Source organism: Acartia tonsa, chromosome 11 (assembly GCF_053477335.1).
Source record: "Acartia tonsa isolate MP-2025a chromosome 11, ASM5347733v1, whole genome shotgun sequence".
NCBI lineage: Eukaryota > Metazoa > Arthropoda > Copepoda > Calanoida > Acartiidae > Acartia > Acartia tonsa.
This window is the reverse complement of record NC_137270.1, coordinates 34,678,370-34,704,927: the sequence shown is the minus strand read 5'-3', so window position 1 is coordinate 34,704,927 and position 26,558 is coordinate 34,678,370. Positions and strand designations below refer to the sequence as shown.

The 26,558-nt window shown below is 33.1% G+C and overlaps 1 protein-coding gene across 2 annotated transcripts in view; it reads right to left on the bottom strand.

Moving 5' to 3' along the window:
* Ubc7 (ubiquitin conjugating enzyme 7) overlaps positions 1-26,558 on the bottom strand; it is a 461,088-nt gene that overhangs the window by 68,905 nt on the left and 365,625 nt on the right. The window lies entirely within an intron of this gene.

The window sequence follows — 26,558 nt, the reverse complement described above, 5'->3', positions numbered from 1 at the left end:
AATTTTAATATGAATAAATTTAACTATGACAGGATTGAGAAAAATTAAATTGTTATTTGGCTGCAATAAAAAAATGAAGCCATAATGCCCTTCCATTAGTCAATTAAAATCTATACTAGCCTACTATTGGTAATTTAGTCTTTTTCGCATATCATTGATCATTTTTATTTTATGACGTAATTTTTATAAATGCACTATGAGCGATTCTAAGAAAATGTCTTTTTTCCGTATTTCTAACCGTGTCCTACTATTTATTACAACTCCCTTCCATAAAATAAATTTGAAAATATATATGAAGATAGAACATATGCTATTTATCAATTTTAGGGCAATTAAATCCGTTAAATTGCTCCGTCTATTTTTAGAAGATACAACTATGGTGATTCTGTCTGTCTTTCTGATATTGGGCAATATACCATCCCAGGCTAGCGTAGGAGCTAAGATTTTTCTAAGAATTTTTTTTTGAATTTGCCTGTCGATATTAAATAGCAATAAAGTAAAATAAAATGAAATATAAAGAGTTGTTTGCTTGTTTTACTCATAGCCGTCCAAAGGGGTAGGGGATAAAGTGGTTACCTCCCCCCTGAAACTTTGAAATTCCTCATTTTACCGCCCTCCAAATTTTTCAAAAGCTACATTAAATTACCACCCTCAAACCTTTGAAAGTTTTGGACGTCTTGTAATTTTACTTAAACTGTTTTTCATAATATTTAATGCATAAATCCCTTAAAAATGTTATTTTATCAGAATCAATCTTTAAAAGAGGAGAAAAGTGCAAAATAAACGTATTTTTTTCTTGTATGGCTTCGAAACCGATTGGTATTCGCCATTCTGAAAACTTATGTATAGCATTGTTTTACGGATGTTTTCCACGTACAATAAAATTAAAATCATAATATCAAAACCAGCTTTTCGGGGCTAACAAAACTGGTTATAATATTATATTATTTCATTTTGATATCCGTGGAAAGCTGTCTATAATACCATGCGATAAATAACTATTTCTCATCTCATTTTTCACTCTTGTTGGTGTGACTTCCTTGTTCTATGAAAGTTTAATGATTTTATTTGGCTCATATCAAAACTAAACATCCACAACTTCTGTTGATAATTTTCTGTTCACGTTTTCCTTGTAAACATTTGTTTTAAAAACTTTTTGTAAGAGAATACTTGTTAACAAATTTATAATTACTTAAAAAAACTTTTTTCATAAATTTACTAAAAAAGAAAATCTTTAATCAAATGGTGTGTCTATTAATTCTTTTTAAAAGCAAAGCTTTTCAATAATTAGGGTCGGTCCGTCCGTCCTTACGTCACAGACAGTTAGCTCTTTTCGTTAATTTAAACATGTTAGAATTGTCCTATCGATTCCAAACTTTGCATGATGATTTCTGTAGTAGTTAAGTACAATTTAGAAAGCGTAGCAACTCTATAATCAATACCAAAATGTCCGTACGTCCATTTTAAATATGTAGATTTTTAACTTTTTTGACAACAAATTTTTGTATGTTAAAATTATCCGATTCTTATGATTTTTTGAAAACTGATTCCTATTTATGGAGGTTTCAAACAAATATACTTACAATATTGTTTGTACTAATGCATTAATATCCTGCTAATTCAGTTGTGACAATCTACAAGTGTTAATGTTCGTTGTCCTTCCATTTCAGACTTTGCTTTTATGGATGTTGTCATCCTTGTAAATCCAGCTTTTTATCAGGGAAATGCTGATTTAACGAGACCAAAAACACTTCTTAGATGATAAAAGCACAAAAAGTAAACTTATTGTGTCACCAACAATAAGAAAATATGAAAAAATAGCTTTATCTTATTCAATTAGAAGTATTCAAGTTTGTAATAATATGCGGCTCTGATAATTTGATAATGTGATAAATGAATGGAAAAAGTTAAAGAAAAAATTTTAAAATATTTTAATTAGGAATTTAATTTTATAACAAGGATGACAACATTCATAAGTAGCGAAGCTCAAAAATTATGAATGGATAATGGATATCGGGAAAAAATTTACTACTAAGCAGTGTCAGACAATAAACATATGATAAAATATGGAAATCGCGAAAACTTTTAATCACGCAACGTTTAAAATCACGAAAAGTATATTCAATCCTTGATAATTACAGCTACCAATCCTGAATTCTGAAAATTACGAAAATCTAAAATCTAGGAACCGATCTAGCACCCGAATTAATATACAAATCTTAATAAAACTTGGTGAAAATTTGTAGAATGTAAAATTATTTAGTCCTGCCAATTTTAGCCCTCTATCTTGATTTTTTTTGTGATTTCTCTCGGGAGGGTGGTAGTACCCCCCCCCCCCTCCCCCCACCCTCATAAAGTTATAAACCTTCTTGAGACCTATGAGAAGCTACCCTGTAAAGAAGAACCCGATCGGTTCAGCGGTTAGCGAGGTCCTTCGGTACAGACAAACAGACACACAGACAAACAGAAGACATCCCGTTACTCTATTATAAGGAAGGAAAATATAAAATAATTATATTCTTATTTCCATAATTAAAATGTAATTATGGATCTACAGTACATTGTTTCAATCTACACATAAAACAAGAATAGCACAATTGTTTTAAGTTCTACATTTCAGGAACGCTTGAGATTGGTCCAATAATAGTTATAGGCTATTTTATTTAAATCTTAGGTTGAGTTTAGGCTATTTTTCTGCCCTAGCCCTCCCCTTCGAATGAAGGACACCTGGTTGCTGGGCGGCGGGGGTTGGGACTCTAATTGTTCCATGAAGTAGTAAGTTGTATGTGTGCGCCTGTCTGTCATTAGCATTAATTTAGGCAGGTTTTAGGCTAGTGGATGCATAGAAAGTTTTATTTTATTTTAAAATGAAATATGTAGGGGGAATAGGGGGGGGGGGGTTACTTAACACACTCTTACCGTGCATCTAATAGTTGTTAAATGAAATAATGAAAAATAGGCCATTTGAAAAGCAAATGTTTTAAATATAAACAAACTTTTATTTGATGTTTTTCCTGTTTAGGGCTAATTTTTCCTTTTACCATCCATCTGTCCAAACACATATATTAGTTATTTATCGCATCGTATTATAAACAGCTTTCCGCGGATATATATGTAAATGTACAATTAAAAGATTAAAACTAGTTTTGTTAGCCCCGAGATGCCGAACATTTTCATATTCTTAAAAAACTGCATATTTTTCAGTAAAAAAACGGTTATAATCTTAATCGGTTTCGAAGCCATACTGGAAAATCAAATAAGTGTCACATGAACAAGCCATGTGAGAAAAAGTTCGTTCTAAGGGAAAATCTTAATCGAAGACCAATGAAAAGTATTTTCTGTTAATTTTCCTTATGAAAATTAATTGCTTGAAATATGTATTATTACAGAATGAAAATAATAAATTAAATTTGAGATTTTTAAATTGACGTTTAATAGGTTTTACTACGAAAACATACAAAACACATGCCCAAAAGAACTATTTATATTTGTATTTGTAAGCAGAAAAATCATCACAAGACTTAAATCTAAAGATATAATAGCCAAAACCTTGCCGGGACTTATCTGAGGCTTCCATAGGATGGAGAACTCAATTGGCTCAGTAGTTACAGACAAAAACCTTACTACTTTATATTATACTCGTGGTTACGCCCCTAGAGACCTTTGGAGGCTCTTAAGGTGCGGAGGAGAAAGACAACCCCCACTTCCCCACTCCTCAAATATGTTTTTTTTTTTAAATTAGGGGTTATTATTTTTTTCAAGAGGGATTTCTCTTTAGAGGTTAGAGATACCCCCGGCTTTACTGTAAAGGAGAACCATATAGGTTCAGCGGTTGGCAGGATCCTTTGATACAGAGAAAAAAAGGTTACTATTTTATTTTTAAAAATTATATTTTACGAGTTTTCCTTATTTTGCTTGGGTAATGTGTATTTGATCATTAAATGACAAACAAAGATTGAATACTTGGGAACTTTTTGAATTACTTTTCATCTGGTAATAATTAATTGTTAATCACTCTATAAAAATGGTTTGTCCGTCTGTCCGTTTGGCTGTCCGTATGTTAAATAACTTTTAAAAGTTTATGTCGATAATATTGCATCAAATTAAAGTGATCATCATCCTATTATATAAAGTAGTAAGCTTTTTTTGTTTGTCCCGAAAGATCTCGCTAACCGCTGAACTGATATTGTTCTCCTTTACAGTGAAGCTTCTTATAGGTCCTGGTAAGGTTTTAAACTATTTTTGGGGAGGGTGTCTTCACCCCCCCCCCAAAAAAATATTTTTTTAACTCTTTTTAAATTCAAATATAAAATGGGATGAGGTCCAATTTCCCCGTCCTACCTTAAGTGCCCCTAGAGCTCTAGGGGCGTAGCCGCTAGATATTAAATAAACTGTTAAGACTTTTTTGTCTGAAGCTTAAGATTTCAATAGCTGCTGAACTGATTGAGTTTTCCTTTTTGGGAAAGTTTCACATAGGTCCCAGGGTGGTTTTATGTTATTTTTCTGCCCCTCCTCCCTTTGAATACAGAGCTCTTAACTGCTGGGAACGCAGTCACTAGTACTACATATCTGAATTTAAACATAAAAGTGTCACTGCTGACGTATTCCTGACTTATGCAGGGTCTTGTAATTTTTGAACAGATATAATTCATTATAATCACAGTGTATAATACATTACTGTTCTTTTAATAAAACATGTTTCTTTGCTTATTGCTGGTGAGTAGCTTTATAATGTACTAGCGGCTGCGCGCCTCTAGAGTCTAGGGGCTCTGCACTCAAGGGGGTAAGAAGGGGGCAGAAAAATAGCTTATATATTCACTAAATCCATAATCCAAAATTAAAATAACTTAAAACCATTCTCTGAGACCTAAGTAAAACTTTCCTCAAATGAGAACTCTATTAGTTCAGTAGTTACTTAAGATTCAGACAAAAAACGCTTACTACTTTATATTATAGGACTAACGGCTTCGCCCCTAGCCTCTAGGGGCTTTGCCCCAAGAGGTTTGATCAACCTATTTTTGTGTTATTTAAATTTAAAAAGAAAAATAAAAAAAATTGGTGGGGGAAATTTATTTTTTCTTTGGAGGGGGGGGGGCGTATTTTTCATTTTTTTGGGGGGTTGGAGTGTCCCCCCCCCCAAGAAAATAGCTTAAAACCATCACAGGAACAGTAGGTATATTACCTGAAGATTAGAGCCCATTCGGTTCAGTGGTTACTGAGATCTTAAGCTTCAGACAGACGGACAGACAGACTGACATTGTACTACTTTGTATTATAGATAAGGAAAATTTGATAAAAATATAATTATAAATATCTTTTATTTCTATATGTACTTTAGGAAAAAGTAATTAGGAGACATTAAAATATGAATTTGTATTTGGAAAAGGTGAAAAGTACTATAATAAAAATGGAAAAAGTATAGAGTAGTAAAGGTTTTGTCTGAAGCTAAAGATCTCGGAATTAAAATAAAATAAGACTCTTCCTCAACTTATCTTAATCTACAGAAGGAGATATTTTGTTTATTTTAATTTGGGGTAAATATTGCTTTAGTTCCCTACGTATAAGCCACATCGTTTCTAATAGTTGGGGGGAAATTTTGAATTACAGAGTAGCCTCAAAATAAAAAATCTTAAAGAAAGCCAACGTTTTCTAAACAGTTTTAAACCAAAAAGCTTTAAATTTCAGTATATCTTTCAGATTATTTATCCATAAGACATGTTAAAACCAATAATTATCTATAAATTCAAAGTTCGTCACCAGAGTGAAAAAAAGGTCCCACAGATCAGCAAATAATAGTTATTTCTCGCATGGTATTATGAACAACTTTCCGTGGATATTAAAAGGAAAAATTAAAACAATAAATCCAGTTTTGTTAGCCCCTAGTGACTTAAGGCCTATTAACAAAACTGGTAATTAATTTATGATTTAATTTTAATATAGAAGTCTGATTTTTCTAATGTAGATTCCCCTAACTATATAAAATTTTATTATAAATTTTTTTCGGGGGATTCATTTTTTCTAGACCAAAACATATTGGAAGGGTGGTAGACCCTCTTATAGTTATTGTGGTAGTTATAAACCTTCCCAGAACATTTGAGAATCTACACTGCAAAGGAGAACCATATCAGTTCAGCGGTTACAGACAGACAGAAATCATGTTACTTTCACGTAAGGATGATTCCTACAGAAGGCATTTAATTCAATTATTTTTAAACTTATTTATTATTAGCTGTTATGAAGAGATTCTTTATAGAGTAATATAATATATACATTAAGCAATTATAATTATAATTATGGAAAAGAAAAGAAAAAACATCCATCAATAATTTATGTGTTTAATATTTATATGTTTTTCCTTGTGGTTTATAATGTCTTACTAGCGGCTTCGCCCCTAGCCACTGCTTTGGCCCATGAGGTAATTTAAAAAAAAAATTATAAAAAAATATAAAATAAATAAAAAAATAAATAAAAAAAAATAAAAAAATAATAAAAAATAAAAATAAAAAATAAAAATAAAAAAAAATTCTGGTGCTGTGCCCATAATTTAGAGAAAGCCCAATCTGTCCCGATTTTGTATCACTTTGAAAAGTGCGATTCCAGTTACGTCATATACGTTTCGGGAAAGAAAAAGGAAAGGGGGGAAGAAAATCTCTTCAAAATAGATGGGAGAAAAGGGAAGAGATTTTCTTCCCCCCTTCCCTTTTTATATGGCGTCACAGGAATCGCACTATTCAAAAGTGATACAAAATCGGGACAGATTGGGCTTTCTCATAATTTATGGGCAGCACCAGAATTTTTTTTTTTTTTTTTTTGGGGGGGGAATTTTCATTTTTGGGGGAACGGACAGACAGACAGACAGTTATCGTTCTACTTTGTATTATAGATTATATTTGAAAGCAAAACTTTCTTCCTTTACACTTTGTCCGACTGTTGTCTGTCCTAGCCGTAGAGTTCTAGAATTAATTATAGGCATTGCAGAATTGTTTAAACTTTGTCTATTATCCTTATAATAAAGTAACAGTATGTTTTTCTGCCAATTGTCTGTCTGTCTGTTTGTCTGTGTGTACCGAAGGATCTCGCTAACCGCTGAACCGATCGGGTTCTCTTTAACAGGGTAGCTTCTCATAGGTCCCGGGAAGGTTTATAAATATTTTGGGGGAGGGTACCAACGCCCTCACAAGAGAAGTCGCCCCTAGAAAAAAAATTCCCCATCCCAATTTATTTTTTAATTTAATTTTTAAACTAAAATTAAAAATGGGGTGGCACCCACCCCCCCCCCCCAAAAAAAAAAATTCCCTCCCCCCCAATTTTTTTTTCTTTTCCTGTTTAAATCTAAATTAAGAAATGAGGTTATCCAATTCAACTCCTCCCTCCTCAAGTGCCCAAAGGGGCCTCTAGGGGCGTAGCCGCTAGTATTTAATATTTCAGAGAAGTATTCTGTATTTAATCTTAGCTTGGCTTATTTGTCTGTTCTAACGGATAACTCAGGATGCAAATTTCGTCATGTTATAATTGTTATAGTCCGAATATTAATTTAAGTTTTATCCTAATCCTTATACTAAAGTAACAGGATGTTTGTCTGTGTGTTTGTAACGAAGGATCTCGCTAACCGCTGAACCGGTAAGGTTTATAACTATTTTGGGGGAGGGTAACACCACCCTCCTAAGAGAAATAACAATAAATCAAAAATTTTTTTTTCTCGAATAGAGACTCCTACGTAACATTGCAAAGTGCCACTAGAGGCCTCTAGGGGCGTAGCCGCTAGTATATATATACTTTAACAGCCTTTTTTCAATATATAGAAAATGTAGGTCTTCCTTATTAAACAATTAAATAGGCCGAGAGAACATCTGTCTCGCTGTGTATTTTCTGCTTTTACATTGTCATCATTGTTTAATTTATTTTCTCGTATTCATTCGAATCCGGTGGATAGGAACCGGTTCTCATCCATACGAAAAAACTATGTCTAGCAACGTATTATATCTAGCTTTCTACGAATATAGAAATGTACAATCATAAGATTAAAACTAGTTTTTTTAGCCGGTGACTTCGTCACCTCGGGGCTAAAAAAACTAGTTTTAATCTCATAATTGTACATTCTATATCCGCGGAAAGCCGTTTATAATACGATGCGAGAAATAACTATTCTTACTTTCTAGACTCTATGATTTGTAATCTATACGCTGTACTTTTAGTTTTGTCAGTAGTAAGGATTTTATAAACATGCACAGTCAATCATCCGTATACTAAAGTAACAGGATGTCTGTGTTTTTGTGTGTTTGTTTTTACCGAAGGATCTCGCTAACCGCTGAACCGATTGGGTTCTCCTTAACAGGGTAGCTTCTCATAGGTCCCGGGAAGGTTTATAACTATTTTCTTGGGGGGTGGGACACCCCCAACCCCCCCCAAAATTTGTTTTCGCCCCCCCCCCCAATTTTTTTTCACTTTTTCTCTTAAAATCTAAAATAAGAAATTGGGTTATTAAATTCGACTTTCCCTTCCTCAAGTGCACCTAGAGGCCTCTAGAAGAGTAGCCGCTAGTATTATATAAAGTAGTAAGGACATTTTTGTCTGAAGCTTAGGATTTCCGTAATTACTACACCGATGAAGTTCTTAACTTTGACCAGTTTGAAGTTAATCTGAACTAGACCTTTACAATTATTTAGATTCTTTATTATCAATTCATTGGCTAAAAGCTCTAACTTCTATAAATATTAGCTTAATATTTTTTTTATGGACATGATTATTCTTGTTGTACATAATTTAAGACTATAGAATTATTTCTAATGATTTGACTCAAGGAATAAATTTAAATTGAGGAAAAAGTGACCAAAATTGTCGTCAACGAGTTATCATGCTTTATTGCATTAAATTAATTATAGCGAAGGTTAATTGTCCAAAAACTAGAAATTTCCACCAAACTGAAACTTTGATGCCTTTTTTTAGATTTGGTTCAGATAGGGTTAGAAAATCCAGCTAGGATAGGTCATGCATCATAGGGGGCCACCAGTAGGGGGCTAGAAACATGTTTTTAAGTGGTCCACTCATTAGCTCAAGGGATTATTCAAACTCATCTCTTTACAAAAATTATCATTTTTACTGTTGAAAGTAATGTCGAATTTTCGCTGAATTCATGGAACATATTTTCTGTCGACTTACATAAACACAAACGGAATAGATTATTTTATTTGAAATGAGACGAGACGGGGGAGGGAGGAAAAGTCACTTAGGCGCATTCATTAGTCAAGATGATTTGTAGCTAAGCTATTCCTTAAGTTGTTTATTGTTATAAGTTGAGTTTTTGTCTGCAAAAAGTGCAGGCACAAGGACTATGGTAGGAAATTGACAACTTATTCATACGTACTGTACTAAATCAATCATTACTTGGACTAATTTAACCAAATTAGTTTTTTTTTAGGTTTTTGATATTTCATACAACCCCCTTAAGTTATTCATTACAGTAAAATACAATTTTAAAATTTATTTACTGTGTAAATATGCATAAATATGACGTTTTTACTGACAATTATGTTGATTTTTACTCAAAGCATATTTCTTGTAGACAATAAAATGATTATAACTTTCGTTCTATTTAAGATAAATTGATGAAATAAAAAGTACATTCAATTTTATTAAGCTGAAAAGTCACTTATTGATATTAAGAAATAATAAACCCTTTGAGTGGGGGAGGGGGGGGGGGCGTTGAGTATCGAAATAAGAAACTAATGTAAATTTCTTTTCTATGGTGGGTATTAATGATTTATATAGCAGCCAAACTGTTTTAGGCAATACCCATTTGTCTGTCTGTCCCTCTGTCTGTCTGTCCTTTTGTCTGTCTCTCTTTTGGATTTCAATGAATCATCTAGCATAGCCTAATTGTAATTTGTTAATGCCTCAAAGACTCTCTGTTACTATTTACCTGTCCCTCTGTCTGTCTGTCTGTCCCTCTGTCTGTCTGATCATTCACAGGTTCTCTATTGGATTTTATCTAATTAATTGTCTATTTTAGTAAAACTTTGATAATTCTTCTTGCCTGTCTGTCTGTCTATCTACTGAGTTTCTACCCTTGGTCTAACAGACTTATTCACTTAATTTATAAAAAATTAGATTTAACTAATAATATGGTGGTATCTTGTACCAAAAGATACAAAAAAACAAATAAAAAATGATTCAATTTCTTCTATGAAGAAAAGTGTAATATATTCTCTTTGTACATCAAAAATATGTTTCAAATTTATAATATCAGGTTATATTCCATTAATTTATTAACAACTAAATTTTTTGACACCCCACTTATGACTTTTAACAGCCCCCTTTAACTAAAATCAAGGGTGATTTTATTAAGATTTTACCAAACCTACTTTACATAAGAAATTTATTACATTTTAAAATTTTTTTTATAAAACGAGGATTGGGATATATCTCCATCCCAACATTAACTTTAAAAACTATTGTAAAATATATTAAAAGTGATAAACATATATCTATCAAGATCATTAAAGGAATTAACTCAAGTTTGAGGGGCGGGGGGTGGGGGCCTAATGCAACCATCTCGTAATCAATGCACAAATTGCACTTAGAATTCGAATTTTGTTACAAAACTTGGCATGAGTAATCCTTGGTACATCTATTTTCCCAAAATGGAACAAAAAGTTGCAAAAGTGACGGCTAACAGCTGCAGCTCAGTCATTTAGCTGTTTTTGGGCTATATTCAGGGCAAAACTATCATTAATTGCATAGGAATCAACTTTTTGAAACATATTTTTGCTTTAAATATCCATTTTTAAAATTTCTTGTACCAGCTGCTACAACTGGCTGAAAATGGCTGGGAGCGGCTAAGAGTATGAAGAGTATATAGGGCTTGTGACATGTCTAGGGGTAGGTCTTTATTAGTACTGAGCTCAAAAATACTACTATAAATAGTGGGGGTCCATCCAATTGGCAGCTGGGGCTGTTACACAGACTGTTAAAAACCTACCTAGAGACATGTCACAAGCCCTATCTACTCATTCTACTCTTGGCCGCTCCCAGCTGAGCTGCGGCCATTAGCAAGCTGCCAAATGAATTTTTTGTGGTATTTTAAAAATTAATAAAATAAATTTAATAAAGGTGGTTTGGTGCTGGAAGGTGGGCAAAATTGATATATATTGAGCTAAAATTTTTAAACTACCTGGTCCAGTAGTTACTGCATCTAAAAGAAAAACAAAATTAAAATTTTTTTTTAAGTTAGGTAAGAAAAACTGCAAAAATGGAATTTGACTTTGCAGATTTCTTGCTACACCTTCATATGTTATTATTGAGACTGCTCCATTTTTTTGGTAAATTTCAGGTTTATATTGACATACTAGAATTGAAATTTTGTAAAAATCTTTAAAATTGAGATCACACAAAAGAACTAAAAAAAACATTCTTTTTGCAGATTTCAAAAACTTTGAAGTCTTCGTGAGGTCACAATTATTGCATCACAGAAAAAAATATTTAGCATGGGTCATTTTTTTGCTTAAATCAACCACATTTTTACTGGGGGCAAAAAATTTTTCAAAATTTTTTCATGGTGGGATGATTTAATCTACAATATATAATTTTGGCTGTTGACAGCTGTTCTCAGCCATTTTTAACAGTTTTCAGCTGTTATGACAGCGAAATCTAGAAATTAAAAAAGTGTTTTTAGTAATATGTCCTTGTCCATGACATAAAGTTATAATGTTAATTAAGAAAAGTTTAATTCCATGGAAATATTCAATTTTTTATATCCTTATAAGCCATTACCCAGCTGCCAATATTTTTGGTAGTATTTTTTAGCTCAACACCCCTTAAAACCTATCCCTAATGGATGATTCCTACGTAATTATTGCTGGATTTGCCCAGAAAATAGCCCAAAAATGGCTAAACAGCTGAGCAAACAGCTCTTAGCTATTACTTTTCCAAATTTTTGTTCCATTTTGGGAAAAAAGATCTACCAAGGATTACTCATGCCAAGTTTTGTAATGAAATTCGAATTCTAGGTGCCATTTGTGCATTGATTACATGATGGTTGCCTTAACCCCCCCCCCCCCCCCCCCCTTAAGCTTAACTTTTTGTTAAGTTTTGAAAAACAGACCTACTAAGGATTACACATGCCAATTTTCATAATAAAATTTGGATTAATTGATTATGGAATGGTTGCATTAACTCCCCCCCCCCTACATATGTATGAGAGTTTCCTCATGTCTCAATTTACTAATTAAAAGTTGTACAGTACAGTTGTACAGAATATTGCAAGATTTTTTTAGTAAAGTCTGGTAATTAATTTACCTAAAAATAGATAGCATAGAATTATCTGAATCAGTGACTTGCTTAAATACACCCTCCTTAAACACCCCCAACCCCACTTTATTTAAAGGGGTGTAAATTTATTTCCTTTACACCCCCTTGGAATTTATAGAGGGGTGTATCTGAGGGTGTAGGCTCTTGTCAAGAGGGTGGACATGGGTGGACACCTAGGGAGGTGTATCCATCCCCCTTAATTTTACAAGGGTGGTGTAAACAACCCCTATACCAACCTTTTGCACACCTTTGATCGTAACTATACTTTTAGAGTACATAAAGTTGTAATTTCAGTAACTATTCTACAAAAATTATCTTCTTAAATTGATATATGATTTTCAGGGTAATCTCCGGTGGACTAAACATTAAAATTTTATGGAAAAAAAAATATCTTTGGAACATGCATGTCTTGAAATTATCCCCCCTTTGTACTCAATACGCATTATTAATTCTAAGTGCGTCAATTTTGCATTTAAAGATACCCTTAGTTTAAGCATTAATTTCTCCAAAAAATGATGAAAAAAGATAATTTTTTTTTGATAAAATGATAAAAGTATATGTAAAATGAAATAACCAGCAAAAAAAATTACAAAATTACGTTAAATAGAACAAAAATTAGAGTGTTTTGTATGCCTTATAAAATGCGTATTTCTCATGAAAATTGTAACGATTTAGTGCATTGAGTAAAATGTTTACAAACTTCTTGCTTTTATAAGAAAATAGAGCCTTTGTGCAGGCAAAGTAAGTAAACACCCCAAAAACAAAAGATTTAATTACTTCCTCTGTTAAGATTTTTTTCCTCGGACAAAATAAAAAGCTTGGTCGTCCTATGTAATGATGTTTCTAATAGTATACAGTAAAAACATTCTTTTTTTTCAAATCAAAATGAGGGGGTTGGTTAATCTTTCCCTACTCCCAACATGTAGGGCTAAAGCTACAGTTACTAACCCTGCAGGGCTACCAAGTTCCCATTATAACCTTACCTAACCTGACCAAAGTAACAAATGAACAACTAAAAAACTAACCCTCCCGCTTTTTAAGATTTAAAAAAAAGTAAAGGGGTGGTGGGGGGTGGGCAAGGCACTTTGAGGGACATTGCCCCAAATTTGTCCAGGATTTGGTGTGAATGCTGGATATTCTAATTTTCAACAACAACAACTTTTACAAGTTGTATAACAATATACATACTAGCTAAACATAATTAATGCCAGATGGGTAGATAAACATATTATTTATTCCACTAGAATTTTCAGGGATTTAGAGATAGATAGATATGAGGAAAAATTACTTCAAATAATCTCTCTAAAAAAAACAAGGAAAATTATTTCAGATGCTGGATATTCTAATTTTCAACAACAACAACTTTTACAAGTTGTATAACAATATACATACTAGCTAAACATAATTAATGCCAGATGGGTAGATAAACATATTATTTATTCCACTAGAATTTTCAGGGATTTAGAGATAGATAGATATGAGGAAAAATTACTTCAAATAATCTCTCTAAAAAAAACAAGGAAAATTATTTCAGATGCTGGATATTCTAATTTTCAACAACAACAACTTTTACAAGTTGTATAACAATATACATACTAGCTAAACATAATTAATGCCAGATGGGTAGATAAACATATTATTTATTCCACTAGAATTTTCAGGGATTTAGAGATAGATAGATATGAGGAAAAATTACTTCAAATAATCTCTCTAAAAAAAACAAGGAAAATTATTTCAGATGCTTAGATTTCATTTGGTTGAGTGGTCAATACATGGTTCTATTATCAAAAACAAAGCTTTTTTGTAATTAGAGTTGGACCCTCTGTCTGTACGTACGTATATTTCATGACTTATAGAAATGTCTATAAAAACTTAAATATAATAGATAATTTCTATATCATGAAATTTAATAATTATTTTGTGTTTTTGTTTCAACCCCCCAACCACTCTTCTACATAAAGTTTTTTTTAAGAAAAAAAAATATTTCTATCATCTTATAGCCCTTATCTAACATAACCTAACCTAACATACAATCATGTAAATTCAAATATATGTTTAAATAACATGCTAAATATATTTAAATATAATCTGATATTTAGACAGAATACATTTATAATTGCATCACTTCTTAAAAACTCCAAAGATGGGGGAAAATATTTATATAAAAAACGCTCAGTAAATCATCAAATTTTTTGGTCTTCTTTTATTTCCCTATATCTCTGATAAAACTAAATAATGAACATGAAGAAAATTGAACACAAATTACAATTTCGAGATAGTTTTCCCAGTATTAGAATCATTTAGTCGCACATCAAGTGATGGAGATGAAGTTATTACGAGGGGGTGAGGTTCATTACCCTCCCTATGGCGTACCTAGGGGGGAATTTTAAGGTATATTCTTAATCATAAAAATATGAAAATAAATCTAAATGCTATTCTCATCTTTTCTCTAATACTTACACAATAATAAATATGTGTGTTATTCTCCCTTTGGTAGCTAATAAATGCCCTGGGAAGAGTTAAGATGAAGACGGAAAGTCAATTACTTTTAATTTTTCATACAAAGATCTCCTTTTTGACAGACAAACAGGCAACAAAACAAAAAATAACCATTGAATCTAGTTGTTTATCTATAATACAAAGTAGAATGATGTCTGTCCGTCCGTCCTACCGTCCGTCTAAAGCTTAAGATCTCGGTAACCACTGAACTGATCGAATTCTACTCATCAAGGAATATACCTACTGGTCCTGTGGTGGTTTTAGGCTATTTTGTTGGTCAACCCACTTACAAAATATAGTATGCACGCCCTTGTATTTGCCCTCCAGGCCAGGGGATGACGTACTACGCATCTCAGCTGAGGGAGGACTAATATTTGTACAGTTTTCCTTGTTTGTAGCACAACCACTTCAAAACTGTGACATGTTCGTACATCCGTCACGCATCATATCTATAATACAAAGTAGAACGATGTCTGTCCGTTTGTCCGTAGTCCGTATGTCTGTCCGTCTGAAGCTTAAGATCTCAGTAACCACTGAACCGATTGGGCTCTACTTTTCAGGGATTATACCTACTGGTCCTGTGATGGTTTTAAGCTATTTTCTTGTGTGGGGGGGGGGGGGGACACCCCCAACCCCCCCCAAAAACAAAAAAAATCCCCCTCCATTTTTTTTTATTGCAGAAGATTTCCTTGGTCCTTTTTTTTTCAGGAGATTTCCTTCGTCCTTTTACAAATTTCACCTTAATTTTTTTTATCACCTCTAGGGGCAAAGCCCCTAGAGGCTAGGGGCGAAGCCGCTAGTTTTCTATAAAGTGTAAAATTCTTTCTTAAAATTGGTTTTAAAAACAACAGGAATATTTAAAGAAGCAGCATTAAAGTAAGACCAATCATGGAAAATCCACATCATAGAACCTAGAATTCGTGTAAAAAAAGTAGTCATAGCTGCGCTACTTATTTGTATTATGATTCTAGTTTAAATGGATTCCATAAGTTTAAAACTTCAACATGATGCCCCCTCCTTGTCTTTGATGGATTGCATTCATTTCCGCATATCATAACAAACCTGTTTTATAATCGCTAAAAAATACACAATCCCAATAATAAAGGATCTCTATATGTGTGTCTGAACCGAAAAGGTTCTCCTTTATAGGGTAGATTTTCATAGGTCCTGGGAAGTTTATAACTATCTACACTTTCTATAAAAACAGTTCCCTAACTCTCCCAAAACCTTTTTTTTACTTAAAAAAAACATAAATAAAAAATTGGGGTGTGGAATTCTCCCCCTCCACCTTATAGGCCCCTAGAGGCTTCAAGGGGCGTAGCCGCTAGCAGTAAATAAATAAGATGGTGTACTTGATGATTGAGAATGTAAATCAAGTAGAAATGGGCAGTTTGTGCTGTTGTAATAAATTTCCGCGATCTAGTAATTTGTTATGAGAAATTGATTGCACATTGTCTTGATATATCCACACTCTCTGTATATAATTATGTCCATTCAGAGTCTATCATAACAAACAAAGACAATTACAACATTTTACATACAGACATTTATTGCCATGTTGTGAGATCTTTTATCACACACATTTAAATAACATCTGTTGCTTTAATATAGGGATTTAAAAACGAAGCTTTTTATAGTGTCCATAAAAAATGACGTCATACTGGCCTACCATTGGTCAATTAAAATGTATACTAGCCTGCCATTGGTATTTTAGTCTGTGTATCGGCCTACCATTGGTCATTTGTATGACGTCATTTATTTATAGGCACTATAAATAGCTTCTTTGAAAACGTAAGCTTTCCTCTAATTAGGTTTCTAAGCCAGTCTTATTCTTCAAGGAAATGAAGCTTTATTACACCAATTAAATAACGTTTAAATTAAACTTTTATTACCTTACATACTAATAGTTAATCAGAAACAATAATACGTCTAAATATTTAGCAGATTTTTGGTTCATAATCAGTTATATGACATTCAATTCCATAATATATCCTTGAAATATGTACATCTTCATACCAATAATGTTGTCGAATTGTTCGTTAACTAAGTACATATTGATCATCTAGGCTTTTATATCTATCAATTATATAAATGTGGTGAGACAAATTATGATTTTTATCAAATTCATCCAATTCAACAAAATGGAAACGCTATTTCTATAAATGCTAGCATTCCTAGTGTCAATATAATGCTCCCAATAACATAACGTTTACTATCTCTTTTGTGCTGATTTCATACTGTGATTAGATAAAGGACTTGTCTCTGGTAACGTCTTAAGTTAAGGTGGCCATTAGTGTCATTACAAAATCACTTCGGTTTTCCTCTTATTACACACATTAGACACATTGAAAAGTAAGACAGAGAGGGGAAAATGGGCTGTTACACTAGTCCCCAAAGTTTTGTATAGGGTTGGGCCGGATACTTTTTTGGCCGGATACCGGATACCGGATATCCGGCTGATTTCTAATGCCGGATATCCGGTATCCGGCCGGATATCCGGCCAACGCCGGATATCCGGCAAATATCCGGTTATCCGGCCAAATTACCGGATATCCGGCCGGATAACCGGCTAAATTACCAGATATTAAAGTAGCAAAAAAAAATTATTAATAAACTTTTGAGATTTCATATATAAAATTTACATAAAGATAAACATATTCAAAAAATGTTCTTCTAGCTTCAATAATAAGAAAATTATAGCCATTTAAAATTTTAAAAAGCAGAGATTTTTGGTGTATAATATAAAAAAAAGTTATTGCCGGATATCCGGCCGGATAGTTTCAATATCCGGTATCCGGCCGGATATTGAAAATGGCCGGATATCCGGCCGGATATCCGGCCACACCGGATATCCGGCCCAACCCTAGTTTTGTAATAACGTTTTCTTATTTTTTCGCTTAACAACTTTGGGGAATTTAGTAATTTTGATTGGTTGGGTCATTAAGTTTAGTGTTTAAACTTTTCAACCACTAATTGTAATTCTCTCTTACAGTGAATCTTATCATGGTACCTTTACCCTCCCTACAAAAATAGTAGTAAAGGGGGGGGGGGGTGCGAAGGTTAACGCACCACATTTTAATTTATTGTGAATAATTTTGATTATGGAATTAATTTTTCACAAAGAATAATTTGAGATATTTTTTTAGACGGCGGTTTTGGGACAAGAAGGAAAAACTTTAGAAAAGAATACATACAATTTTGTCTCTTTTTGTAATTTGTTTTTTTAACTACGATTTTCCTCATCAGTTTTCCTCCTTTAACAGTTGACACAAATTTTTTAGCTTGTTGTAGGGGCGGACAGGAGGGGGGTGTCAACCAGAGGTGTTCAGGAGGGGTGTTTATCTACCCGCCCTCCCCCAAGCAGAATTAAGAGGGGTCTATAAAAACTACTTGATGTATAAAAGTTTTGACATATATCCAAATTTTTCCTCAATTATGTATGTCAGTCTGAATAAATCACTGTATGAAAGTATATCATATGACGTTTAGAAAAATTTCTTATGTATATTTCATTAACAAAAAGACATATTTTTCATAAATTTACTTCAAAATGCCCTAATCATAAAATTACACCACTCTTGTTGTCTTTCGATTTTGGTTCAAAGGGGGTGTCAAAAGTCGTGAGGGATATGTCAACTTTTCAGGTATCTACGCGCAACCCCCTGGCAAAGCTCTCTGAACGCCACTAGTGTCAACACCAACACAAGAATAGTTATTTCTCGCATCGTATTACAAACTTTCCGATATTAAATGTACAATAGATCTTTTCATGAAAATACCGTTTTTCGAATTTCAATCTTCTGCTAACCTAAAAAGTTACTTTAGGGGCCTAGAAATATATGTACAAAATTTCAGCTCTCTATCTCTACTGGCGACCTAGCGCCAGGCATGTAAAATATCAACAGATAACGGTAGCACGGCGGTTTTAACAATATCTCAGTAATGTGCAGGTTTTCAGCTCTTCTGCATATTTCAATTTAAACACATAAGGCCAAAGATATTATATCCAAAAAATCTTTTGTCAAAGTCTACTCTAGACCTAGCGCCAGTCAGTTTTCTAAAATAATGCATTTTATACCTGTGAAAAATGAAATCACCAGCGCTAGGTGTAGAGTAGACTTTGACAAAAGATTTTTGGGATATCATATCTTAGGCCTTATGTGTTTAAGTTGAAATATGCAGAACACCTAAATTCACCTTCCAAGCCATTCTCTAAGCATTTAAATTTTTTTTTTGAAATAACGGGATTTCAAAACTGCCTTTTGAAAAGGCCTAAAAAATATCTTTTTTTGTCCCTTTTTTCACTGTATATAGTTACAACTTATAAAGATATTATTCTCAGTTTAAAAAAAATTGGCGCTTCCAGCACCAAAACCGGCAAAAACAGGCAGTTAAACTTCTGAACCCCTACTTAACCCCCTGACAGACCCCCCTCTATCTCGGCTCCTGTTACAGATAGAGACGTAAAACTTTTTTCTGGTTGTTTGTGTGTATTTTTAGAGAAAATTACTTTTCTAGTCATAGCGGTCAGACCGCTCCTTATCCGCTTTTTAGCGGCCAGTCGCTAAATATTAAAACAGCTGTAGAGCGGCCAATTTTAAAGCTAAGAAAACCAAATTTTATGACAAACTATTATTTTTTATAATAAAAAAATACCTTTTTTGACCATCGCCGAAAAACGACATATAACGGAAACCGCCAATTTTGGCGGTAAAACGGCGGTTGGCGGCACTGAATAATATTTTTATCTGTTTATAGTTACAACTTATTAAGATATTATTCTCAGTTAAAAAAAAATTGACGCTTCCAGCACCAAACCGGCAAAAACAGGCAGTTAAACTTCTGTATCCCTACATAACCCCATAACAGACCCCCCTCTATCTCGGCTCCTGTTACAGATAGAGACGTAAAACTTTTTTCTGTTGGTTCATGTGTATTTTTAGAGAAAATTACTTTTTCTAGTCATTGCTGTCAGACTGCTCCTTATCCGCTTTTTAGCAGCCAGCCGCTAAATATTAAAAAAGCTGTAGAGCGGCCAATTTTAAAGCTAGGAAAACCAAATTTTATGACGAGCATTTATTTTTCATAACAAAAAAAATGCTTTTTCTGACCATCGCCAAAAAACGACAATAAAAATTGGCTGGTCTAGAGCTGTTTTAGAATTCCGCTACTTGCAGCTTAAAAACGGCAAAACTACAGGTAGGAAATAAAAAATCAGTTAAAAATCGGTCAAGGAGTGGCCAAACGGTCATGGCCTTACTATTCATGGAAGTTTATTATTACTCAAGAATTAATATATATTTATCAAAAAATTTAATTGATTTGAAGCTTACATGGACTGCCGCCACTGGCTGCGGTCAGCTGGAAACAACAGCTGATTTAAAAAAAAATTTAATATGTCATGTAGGCATGTAAGATAAGCTTAATTTTACAATTTTAAGTCTATGAGTAAAAAAATAAATACACTGGAGCCATTCAAAGTTATTTGAAGACTAGGAGGACTATATCCTGCTGGATCATACCTGAACACCTAATTTTCATCTTATTTTTTACTAAGGTTGATTAAATATTACAAAAGTAATTACAAGAGAGTTGTCCTTACTTCTGATCTTAGAGCTTTGTCTTTATGGATGTTGTCATCCTATTTTTTGTCTGTATTTAATCACTTATTAATGTTGTCATCATTGTCATATAATTTGATAAAAATATCAATGCTTTACAAATAAAATTTATAGAGAAGATCATCTTGATGTTTTTAATAATTAGATTTGTATATTTTGATTTTGTTGTTAACCCTTTGTAGACAATTTGATAATATTTCTAAATGTTATTTTTTTTAATTGTCTGCGTCTGGCATCTGACTAAAATAAAAATCTATTACATTAGTTTAAACAATTAACTGTCTTGACCCTTTCCAGACCTTAATCAGCCAATTTTTGTATGTAGTCTTTTATTGTGATCATAAACAGATAAAAATATTAATTGGCACCGCCAACCGCCATTTTACCGCCAAAATTGGCGGTTAAGTAGGGATACAGAAGTTTAACTGCCTGTTTTTGCCGGTTTGGGTGCTGGAAGCGCCAATTTTTTGAAACTGAGAATAATATTCTATAAGTTGTAACTATAAACAGATAAAAATATTATTTAGCGCCGCCAACCGCCGTTTACCGCCAAAATTGCCGGTTTCCGTTATTTGTCGTTTTTTGGCGATGGTCAAAAAAGGAATTTTTTTATTATAAAAAATAATAGTTTGTCATAAAATTTGGGTTTCTTAGCTTTAAAATTGGCCGTTAAAAAATAATAGTTTGTCATAAAATTTGGTTTTCTTAGCTTTAAAATTGGCCGTTTTACTGCCAAAATTGGCAGTTTCCGTTATATGTCGTTTTTCGGCGATGGTCAAAAAAGGTATTTTTTTATTATAAAAATTAATAGTTTGTCATAAAATTTGGTTTTCTTAGCTTTAAAATTCAGGGAGTAAGGGAGGGGACAATGGGAAATTAATTAAATATAAGAGTTATCAAAGAAAGGGCATGAAATCCAGTTTAATCCAATAAATTTGTAGGAAATTATAAAAGGATTGTTAATTGAATATTAAAGTAATATATATAGAGCGATCAATAGTATATGTAACAACCACCCCTTTTCAAAGACCTTCTACCGACTTTGGATTGGGTCCTTGAAATCAGCTGAATCTTTCAAAAATGTAAATACAGCCGGGTGCTGGCAAAAGAACCAAGAGCAAATTGTAAACTAATGTTAATGCAAGGATGCCCAAGCTTTTTACTTTGTATTGGGGTAAAATTAGGGGTTCTGTACGTTCAAAGGGAATAATCTAACATATTTAAAAACAACTTGAGAGGTGTAGATAAGAGGATTGAAAGCCTAAAGGGATAAACACCCCTTTACCCCTTTACTTGGACGTCTATGTATCAGCTATAATGATTTCTGCATTTTACCTAGTTAATTTCGTTTTTGCATTGTTTAAATACTGTTCATTTGTTGAAAAATATTTTGAAAATTATCTATTGATCTCATAAAACTGACAATAACCCAATTACTTAAAATAAGGACATAGTTAATTTGCCACCACCTCAGGGAGAGTTCAACCCTTTATGGAAAAATAATTGAAAACAACGTAAATGCAGGCAAAAAATAAATTTGGGAACATCTGCAATATATTAGTTCTATATTTGTTGCTAGATGTCACTAAAAACTTGATAATTATGATTTGCAAGAAAGCATTCACAACATTAATAAAAATGTCTTGTTAATCACAAATAACTAGGTTTAACAATTCAGTATTGTAAATCGGAAAAGATGAATATTAATATAATATCATAGTCAGGAGCCTATTTGTGAAAAATTGATAATGACAGTTTTAAATACTTCACATAAGTTTAGACAGAAATGACAATTTTTCACAAAAATTGTCCCTTTCTTTTTCAAAAAGCAGAAGAAAGCATTAAACAGCTGAATTTAGAAAGCAAAGTTTAAGGAAATTATTCTCGTCTGCTGAGCTTTAGGGTCTTTGCCATCGGATATCATTTAGTAACCTGTTTATACATCTATACTATAAATTTATTAATTGAATAATAGATTTCCATAGCGTCATGTAAAGTGAAATCACAACTTGTTTTTGATAAAATATATTGAGGTTTTTTGGTGCGATTTTTATATTAAAAGATTATTGGACCCGGCCAGCCGCTAGCAAGAATATGACTGCCCCTTTTTATTCTGTTTATTTCCCTTGCCCCCACCTCCCTTCTCCCTTCTCCCCCCCGTCTGCTACATTCCAAACTAACACAACGAGTGTTTATTTCCCTTCCCCCCACCATTCTTCCTTCTCCCCGTCTGCTACATTCCAAACTAACACAACGAGTGTTTATTTCCCTTCCCCCCACTTCCCTTCTCCCTTCTTCCCGTCTGCTACATTCCAAACTAACACAACGAGTCTTTATTTCTCTTCCCCCCACTTCCCTTATCCCTTCTCCCCGTCTGCAATATTCAAAACATACATAACGAGTAGCGACATTCTATGCGCAAGTCCCCAAACTCAGTCAGAAACTGCTAAATTCTTGCACATTCCCTTTAAGCCAGTCCCCAAAGTCTGAGACTCCTAAAAATTGAATATTCGATCCATTGTCCCCTCCCTTACTCCCTGTTTAAAATTGGCCGCTCTACAGCTGTTTTAATACTTAGCGGCTTGACGCTAAAAAGCGGATAAGGAGCGGTCTGAACACTATGACTAGAAAAAGTATTTCTCTAAAAATACACATGAACAACCAGAAAAAAGTTTTATGTCTCTATCTGTAACAGGAGCCGAGATAGAGGGGGGGTCTGTCAGGGGGTTAAGTAGGGGTTCAGAAGTTTAACTGCCTGTTTTTGCCGGTTTTGGTGCTGGAAGCGCCAATTTTTTTTAACTGAGAATAATATCTTAATAAGTTGTAACTATATACAGTGAAAAAAGGGACAAAAAAAGATATTTTTTAGGCCTTTTCAAAAGGCAGTTTTGAAATCCCGTTATTTCAAAAAAAAAATTAAAATGCTTAGAGAATGGCTTGGAAGGTGAATTTAGGTGTTCTGCATATTTCAACTTAAACACATAAGGCCTAAGATATGATATCCCAAAAATCTTTTGTCAAAGTCTACTCTACACCTAGCGCTGGCGATTTCATTTTTCACAGGTATAAAATGCATGATTTTAATGAACTGACTGGCGCTAGGTCTAGAGTAGACTTTGACAAAAGATTTTTTGTATAAAATATCTTTGGCCTTATGTGTTAAAATTGAAATATGCAGAAGAGCTGAAAACCTGCACATTACTGAGATATTGTTAAAACCGCCGTGCTACCGTTATCTGTTGATATTTTACATGCCTGGCGCTAGGTCGCCAGTAGAGATAGAGAGCTGAAATTTTGTACATATATTTCTAGGCCCCTAAAGTAACTTTTTAGGTTAGCAGAAGATTGAAATTCGAAAAAGGGTATTTTCATGAAAAGATCTAATGTACAATTTTAAGAGTGAAACCAGATTTTTTTGCTCGAAGGAAGGGGCTAAAAAAACTAGCTTTTATCTTATGATTGTATATTTTTATAATCGTAGAAAACTGGTTATAATACGATGCTAGACATAATTTTTCAGTATGGCTGAGAACCGGTTCTAATCCACCATATATTAATCGGGGTTCCATTGGAATTCAGCCCACACAGGAATGAACCCACGGAATTCAGTCCAGCGGGATTCAACCCACAGTATTCAGCCCATACGAGAGTCAACCCACGGAATTCAGCCCACATGGGACTCAATTCACGGAATTCAGCCCACTTGGAATTCAACCCACAGAATTCAACCCATATGAGATTCAATCCACGGAAATCAGCCCACACAGGATTCAACCCTATAATCGGGTTCGACGCCATACTATACTGGAAAGATTTTTATCATCCAAGTAATGCTCAAAACCCCACCAAAATGGTATTATGCCAAATACATAACTAACAAATTATGTAAATATTCTATAATATAAAGTAGTAAGTTTATTTGTCTTGCAGTCTAAGTTTGTGATAACTTATAAAACTGGTTGAGTTCTTCATTTTAGGGAAGCTTTAAAATCAACTCTAATATGCACTGATTTACGATAAGAGTAAGGAAGTACATACCGACTCTTATCATACTAATGGATATAGGATATACGTGGATATGGTCACAGGGGAAAATTTGTCGTCAATTTAGTTTGCTAATATGGATCTCATTTATTGGTCAGTTCATTTATCAAGTAGGATTGCAGGTGGATGATGGATGGATGAGGAGTATCGTTATTTTAGCCAGTTGCAAGTATAACATTATCAGAGTACATGAAAATTTGGTGCAACATCGAATTAATAATAAGGTATCTCAATTATAATATTACATTTGAGATTTAAGAATTTCTGCATAATTATATTTCAAATAATTGAATCTTTTTTTTTAATTATCATCACCTAAATTTCAAATTCGAAAATTTGATTAAAAAATAAATATAGAAAGTGTAGATCCCCATTCACTTAATTGGACCAATAGGATCATAGAGTACGAATAATCTTACAGTATTATTGGGTAAAAAGCAGCTAAAAATCACGAAACCTATATGCAAATTTCAACTGTCGTTGGGGGGCAGCATATAGTAAAATTGACGACCTCTCCATCTGCCCCCCCCCCTACAAATATTGTTAAAGATTAATTTCACTTGTTGGATATACATTATACCTGTGTAGAAAATGTCCATATTTTGATACACGTACTAGGATAGCAAGTTTTTCATTTCATTCTTATAATAAGTCATCTATGAACAATTTAATTGTATTAGACTAGCGGCTACGCCCCTAGAAGCATATAGGGACACTGGTAGGAGGGGGAAAAGTCGACCTCTTTCATCCCATTTAAAATTTGAGTTTTAATAGAGTAAAAACAATAATTTTTTAGGGGGAGAAGGGGGTGAAGACACGACACCCTCTCCAAAATAGGTTTAAAACTTTCCCAGGACCTATAAAAAGCTTTACTGTAAAGGAGAACAATATCGGTTCAGCGATTAGCGAGATCCTTCGGGACAGACAAAAAACGCTTAATACTTTATATAAAAGGATAAAGCAATGGCTAAAATGAAGTTTCATAGTAAAAATTTTGTCGCTTGTGTTATTGGGCAATTCATTAGTGACTAAATATTTTCGTCTGCTAGAAAGTTCTTTTTAAGTTGGACGATTTCTTTGTATTGACCGCCAAGAATATATTGATTAATAAAAGATTAAAACTTAGATTTTTTTCTTTAATTCAGGCAAGTCAAAATTGTCCCATCGATTTCAAACTTTGCATGGTGATTACTGTATATAGTAGTTAGTTATGCTTTAGAAAGCGTTACAAGAATGTCCGTACATGTTGATTTTATCTTGTTTAACAACAATTATTTATGTGTTATAGTTATCCGATTGATCTGACTTTTAGAATTCTGATTCCTAGGACAACAAAGTACAATGTTATAAACAAAGCATATCTACAATCAACTCCTAAAAATGAAAGTATGTCCTTAAACATTGTCATGTATTTCCACAAATTTACTTACAATTTTATTCGAGTATTTAGTTCTGACACTTTATAAGTGTTAATGTTCGTTTGTCCTATTGTTTCAGAACTTCACTTTTATGGATGTTGTCATCCTTATTTTATAGCAATTTCTGCTTATACCATAAAACACTACCCTGACAAGCAAAGCTCTGCTGTTGTATAATTCAAATACACGCATTAAATGCTCTATCTACTGATAAAGCATGCCAAAAAAACAGTCTAAATTAATAGTTCTAATTTGCAAACATTATAAAAGATAAGGAACTCTATGTGTCATAAGGTCGGTGAGTGGACAAGAATTATTATGTTAATAGGTAGCGCAGCAAATAAATATTTTTTTTTCACTAGAAAATTCAACTTTAGAATTATTTACAAAACAACTGTAAAGCAAACAGGTAGCAGCTTATAGATTTTTATAAAAAATGACGTCATACAATGCAAATGACCAATGATAGGACAATATACGTTTGAAATTTTGAATTGACCAATGGTAAAATGTATGCTGGCCTGTCATTGATCATTTGCATTGTATGATGTCATACAAACATCATAAGTCTATTTAGTGACCATTTACATTTACGTTCACTAGTGTCTGATCGGTCATATCATTATTTTGTCGTATGTCGCAATATAGCCTAAAACCTTCCCTTGACCAT